This window comes from Micropterus dolomieu, linkage group LG16, assembly GCF_021292245.1.
Source record: "Micropterus dolomieu isolate WLL.071019.BEF.003 ecotype Adirondacks linkage group LG16, ASM2129224v1, whole genome shotgun sequence".
NCBI lineage: Eukaryota > Metazoa > Chordata > Actinopteri > Centrarchiformes > Centrarchidae > Micropterus > Micropterus dolomieu.
In genome coordinates this window covers 3,233,978-3,239,254 of record NC_060165.1, presented here as the reverse complement: position 1 = coordinate 3,239,254, position 5,277 = coordinate 3,233,978, and positions in this window count along the sequence as shown.

Genomic DNA, 5,277 nt, shown 5'->3' with positions numbered 1-5,277 from the left:
GACTTGGACTCTACTTCAGAGACTTGAGACTCGACCTGGACTCTACGTCAGAGACTTGAGACTCGACTTGGACTCTACTTCAGAGACTTGAGACTCGACTTAGACTCTACTTCAGAGACTTGAGACTTGGACTCTACTTCAGAGACTTGAGACTCTGCTTAGACTCTACTTCAGAGACCTGAGACTTGACTTAGACTCTACCTCAGAGACTTGAGACTCGACCTGGACTCTACCTCAGAGACTTGAGACTTGACTTGGACTCTAGCTCAAACACTTGTGAGCATCTCTGTTATCTGTACTGCAGCCAGCCATCACGGGGCGAGCTATATGTTTTGGCTTTGCTTTTGGGGAGCTGTCATGTTGTCCGTCTTTATATACAGTCCGTGTGCTGGACTAACAGCAGATTCTTATTGGCATTGTGTTTGTTTTGTTGATTATGCTTTCTGATAAATTGCTGGTGTAAACTGTTATTAAACAGTCTTTATGGAGCTGTCACAGTCATGTGGAAATAAAGATTAAAATATTACATACTGACTGAAAGGGGGTGACTATTTTTTGGGATATTAAATGTTTTATTTGTACTTATTTTTGATCGATTTGTGGAGATTGTTTTCCCTTAAACAGTCTTCTGTTGATCGTAAAATCTTAAATCTAAGTCCGAGGGCAGAAAGGGGATTATTTTTTATATGAGACAAACATTTCCGTTTTGACTTCATACAGTTTACTGATTGTCTTTTCATGTGAAAATCAGCCTGCAAAACTTGCATTTCTGTACAAAACTCAACTGACACTTCACTGCATGAAAACCAGGATTATCAACATAGTTATTGTCATGTTCACCCCACCCCCCTGCAGCTCTGTAGAGTGCTCCTTTATCAGGATCTAGCAAAGATCTAGTTATGGGTTCCAATCCACACACTGTTCCTTTCACAGCTTTGTGACTAAAACAAAGCAAAACTAAAGTAATCACACTAAGTAAAAATGATTTGTGTATCTAAAAGAAATCTTAATGAGATGTTGGCACCTCTGAATTGTTTCCTAAAAACATCTTGAATATTATATTGATATTGTATTGAGTGTTGTTCCTGTTTATACATCAGGGGCCGTATTCACAAACATTCTGAGAATACTTTTCTACCTTTGTAGCAAGGAGTCCTGGCTTAGGAAGGATTTTGGAAAATTCTTAGAGCGACTCTGAGCAAGAAAGGGACAGAAACTTAGTGAGGAAGTGTGGTTGACCCTGTAACTAGGTATGAGCATAGGGTATGAGGCATCTCTTTTAAATTATATGATTGGTTGATTAAAACAAAAGAAATAGTTGCATAGAATGGACAGTAAAATCGTTAGGCCAAACCATAGAATTTAGTAAAAAAATAAAGTTTCTGTGTTAAAATGAATACTATTTTCACATCTGTTGAATGAGTTGTGTGCCATTCTTCAAAAGTAGCCTGTACAAAGTGTTGAAACATACTTGCTGATAGTTATTATATATATTTTATGTTTATTTACCATGCTGGTAATTTCAGTACTTTTGTACTGTTCATCAATTTAGGCCTATAAGTTGTGGCGTTGGTTGGCATATAAATCTATCCTCCCATAAACCAGCGAACAAGCAAACAAGTAATGGAAGCAACCCAACTGAAAATGAGCAATGTTTAGTTGTAATCAATTAGTTAATTAGCGTAAAACTATTGGTTGTGCGCACTGTGCACCAGTGGAGTACGAATAAAGGTATGTGTTGCAGTCCAAAGCGAGAGGGGAGATTGCAGCACACAATCAGGATTCTTCACACACAGGTAAGCTGTATTGTTTACTGCTGGTAAAGTTCACTTAAATACAGATTTATATAGGATATGTATTGTTTGGGCATCTGGTAAGGATGCCTCCTGGACGCCTCCCTAGGGAGGTGTTCCAGGCACGTCCAGCTGGGAGGAGGCCTCGGGGAGACCCAGGACTAGGTGGAGAGATTATATCTCCACACTGGCCTGGCAACGCCTCGGGATCCCCCAGTCTGTGTTTCACCTGTGTCGCTTATCTCCACCCACTTAGGTATTTAAGTCTCTGTCTCACTAGTGTCTATTTTCCAGTTCATTGTTTCACTTCTGTGTTCATGAATGTTCATACCAGTGTTTGCATTCCTGCCTCTTGTCTCTGGATTATTCCCCGTGTTTTCCTCTGGATGTTTTGATACTCACATTCAGTTTTGGACTTCTCACCCATTTTTATGGTGGATTACTTTGCTTTTGTTTCTGGACTGTCAACTGCCACCTCATCTGTAAATGTCCCCTATTGTAAATAAACACCTTATCTTTCCCATCCAGTTTAAGTGTCTACATGTGGGCTGAAAACCCTGCTTTATCATTTGTTTTCCTCTAAATGGGACCATAATTTAATTAACATTATATTTCTTAAATAACACAATAAACACAATACTATTGGGCGAACTGAAAAAATAACCAGCACAAAAGAAAACTAATTAGTGATACAGTTTTACTAATCAATTACCAAATCAAACAAAAAAGCTGTTCATTTTTTAATGGTTTATTTGACAGGTATAGATACAGGATAGACAAACTGAAAATGGCTATCTGATGCAAGCATCATAGTGGTTGAAGTGGATGCTAATTTGCACAATGAAGGTAAACTGAATACAACAAAATACAATAATGCACACATAATGCCACATACTGTTGGTCATCTGTTAATACTCATGCATCATTCCCATCCTCCACACGCCAGTCCCCCCACTTGTCTACTGCTAATGATGGTTCAAAGTATTGTGCCAACACTTAGTGTATCTGTGGGACAGCGATGCTTTTTCTTGGGGGCACGGTGCCCTGTCCACGTTGTGACGCCCTGAGCTATGGCCTATAGATCAGCCCTGAGTAGAGATAACGTTGTAGAATACAGGCAGTCTCTCAGCCAGAAGAGTAATAGTGAAGAACTGGAAGCAGCAGCATGTAACAGTACCTGTAGGATTCTGAAATGGGCTTGTTAATTCTTTCTGGACTGTTAGCAGGACAATCTTATGAATCCGCAACATCTGATGATTGTGTGCATGAGCACATGTGGGTCCCTGTCTTGTCAATCTTGTAATCAGTCACAGCAATCACAAACCCCTAGAACCTAATTAAATAACAAGATGTACATGTTTTTGGTAAAAATGCTGGAGTTCTTAAATAAGTTAACTGGCTTAATCTGGTTTAAATAAACGGGAATGATTTTAGTTCAAAGTTGAACCATTCTAATAGCTAACTAGCTAATGACACACACAAAACAGGAGTGAATAGACCAAAGTGCTGTACAGTAAAACGTTGTCTATGAAGATTCTCAGTCATCCAGGTCATAGTTATCCAACAAAGGTTAAAATCAAGGGCAACTGGACTTGGTTGAAGATACTGTTTTACTTTACACCAGTACAATTTCAAGAAAATGTATGATCACATTCTCTTCACTCTCTTCCCCCATCTTTTAAAAAAAACAATAAGATGACAGTCTGAAACTGATACTGCACTAAAGCAATTAGGGAATCTTTAGAAATGTATGGTGGAGTATCACATCTAGTGTGACGTTACTGAGAGCTTTTTATAAAATATAATGCAATGCATTCGTTGAAGCTTTTTATCTCCCACAGTGAAAATCCAACGCTTTGACCTGAAAGACAGACTTCACACGACGTGAGGTGGGGTTCTTGTTGTTGTTGACCAGGTCTAGTAGGATAACTCACATCGCACCCATCCTGTCGTCTTTACACTGGCTCCCTGTCAGGTTCACAATTCATTTTAAGGTTTATGTTACTATATAGAGCCCTACATGGTCAGGCATCTGAGTACTTATCTGACCTGCTCCACCTTTACATCACCACTAGGTCACTTAGGTCTTCTGACCAGGGCTTACTACTTGGCCCTAGCGGTCTACTAAAAACAAAAGGTGACCAGGCTTTGAAGTGGTGGCGCCCACTCTGTGGATCGCTCTTCCTATGGATACGTTCTGCTGTCTCTGTTGATGCCTGTGATGGCCGCACTAGCAGCCACACATGGAAAAGACGACAACTCACGGTGGTAACTCTTTCATTTGTTTTGAGCACATTACATATCATACAAAATAAATAACTGGACACACATTTTAGTTTTAAAAACAGTTTTATTAGTTATTTGACTTAGTTTTCTATTTGGGTGCACACAGTTAGTTAACTTTGTCAATTTAGCTAATTTATGGTTTCATTATCTTTAAGTTATGCTCTGTGAAATTAATACCTTTCTTTTTGAGATACCAGTTAGTGGGGAGTTGCTGCTGGCGGTCTCTGGCTGGCTGACAGACAAAAAAACTTCCAACTGACTCTAAGCTGTTTAAATAGGGGAATGGAGAATTGGACCATGTTTTCCCATATCATGGGGGTGGCAGAGTGTTCCATTTTTGAATTGTGTTCTTTTCTTTGCTAGTTATACTTTGTTCTTATGATTATTTGATTGTTTTACCCTTAGTTCATATTAGGTAGCGTTGGTTTAACATTTGTTGTAGTTATTTTAGTAGTTTGTTTAGATATTATGTGTTTGTCTACCCCCTTTGTGTCAGAATGGCCTGATGAGCCACTATATAAGTTTCCCCCATGTCTCAGTCTTGTTAGGTCTGTTTGCTTATGTTTTATTGTGATTATTTTTTTTATATCTATCTATATTATATTTATGCTGATGACACACAAATATACTTGCCCGTCAGATCCACAGACCCTGGAATGCTGAGTTCACTTAACAACTGCCTTTGTGAAGTTAAAAAATGGATGTCAAATAATTTCCTCCAGCTGAACTCAGACAAAACAGAAATCCTGGTCATCGGGTCCAGGCTTAATGTGATTTACTAGGGAACCAGCAGATGGCAGTATTTGTTTTGCCATCTGCTGGTTCCCTAGTAAATCACATTAAGCCTGTGGCAAAGAACCTTGGTGTTTGGTTTGATAGTAATTTAAATTTCGAGCAGCACACCACAAAACTTGTTCAATCATGTTTTTATCAACTTAGAAATATAGCAAAAATGCGATCTATGTTAACTTTTAAGGACACTGAGACCATTTTACACGCCTTCATCTCATCACGCTTGGATTATTGCAACAGCCTTTTCACCTGTTTAACCCAAAAATCTATTGATCGACTCCAGACTGTCCAGAACTCAGCTGCCAGGCTTTTAACCAGAACAAAGAAATATGACCACATTACTCCTATTTTAGCTTCATTACACTGGCTCCCAGTATGTTTTAGAACTGACTTTAAAATTCTATTG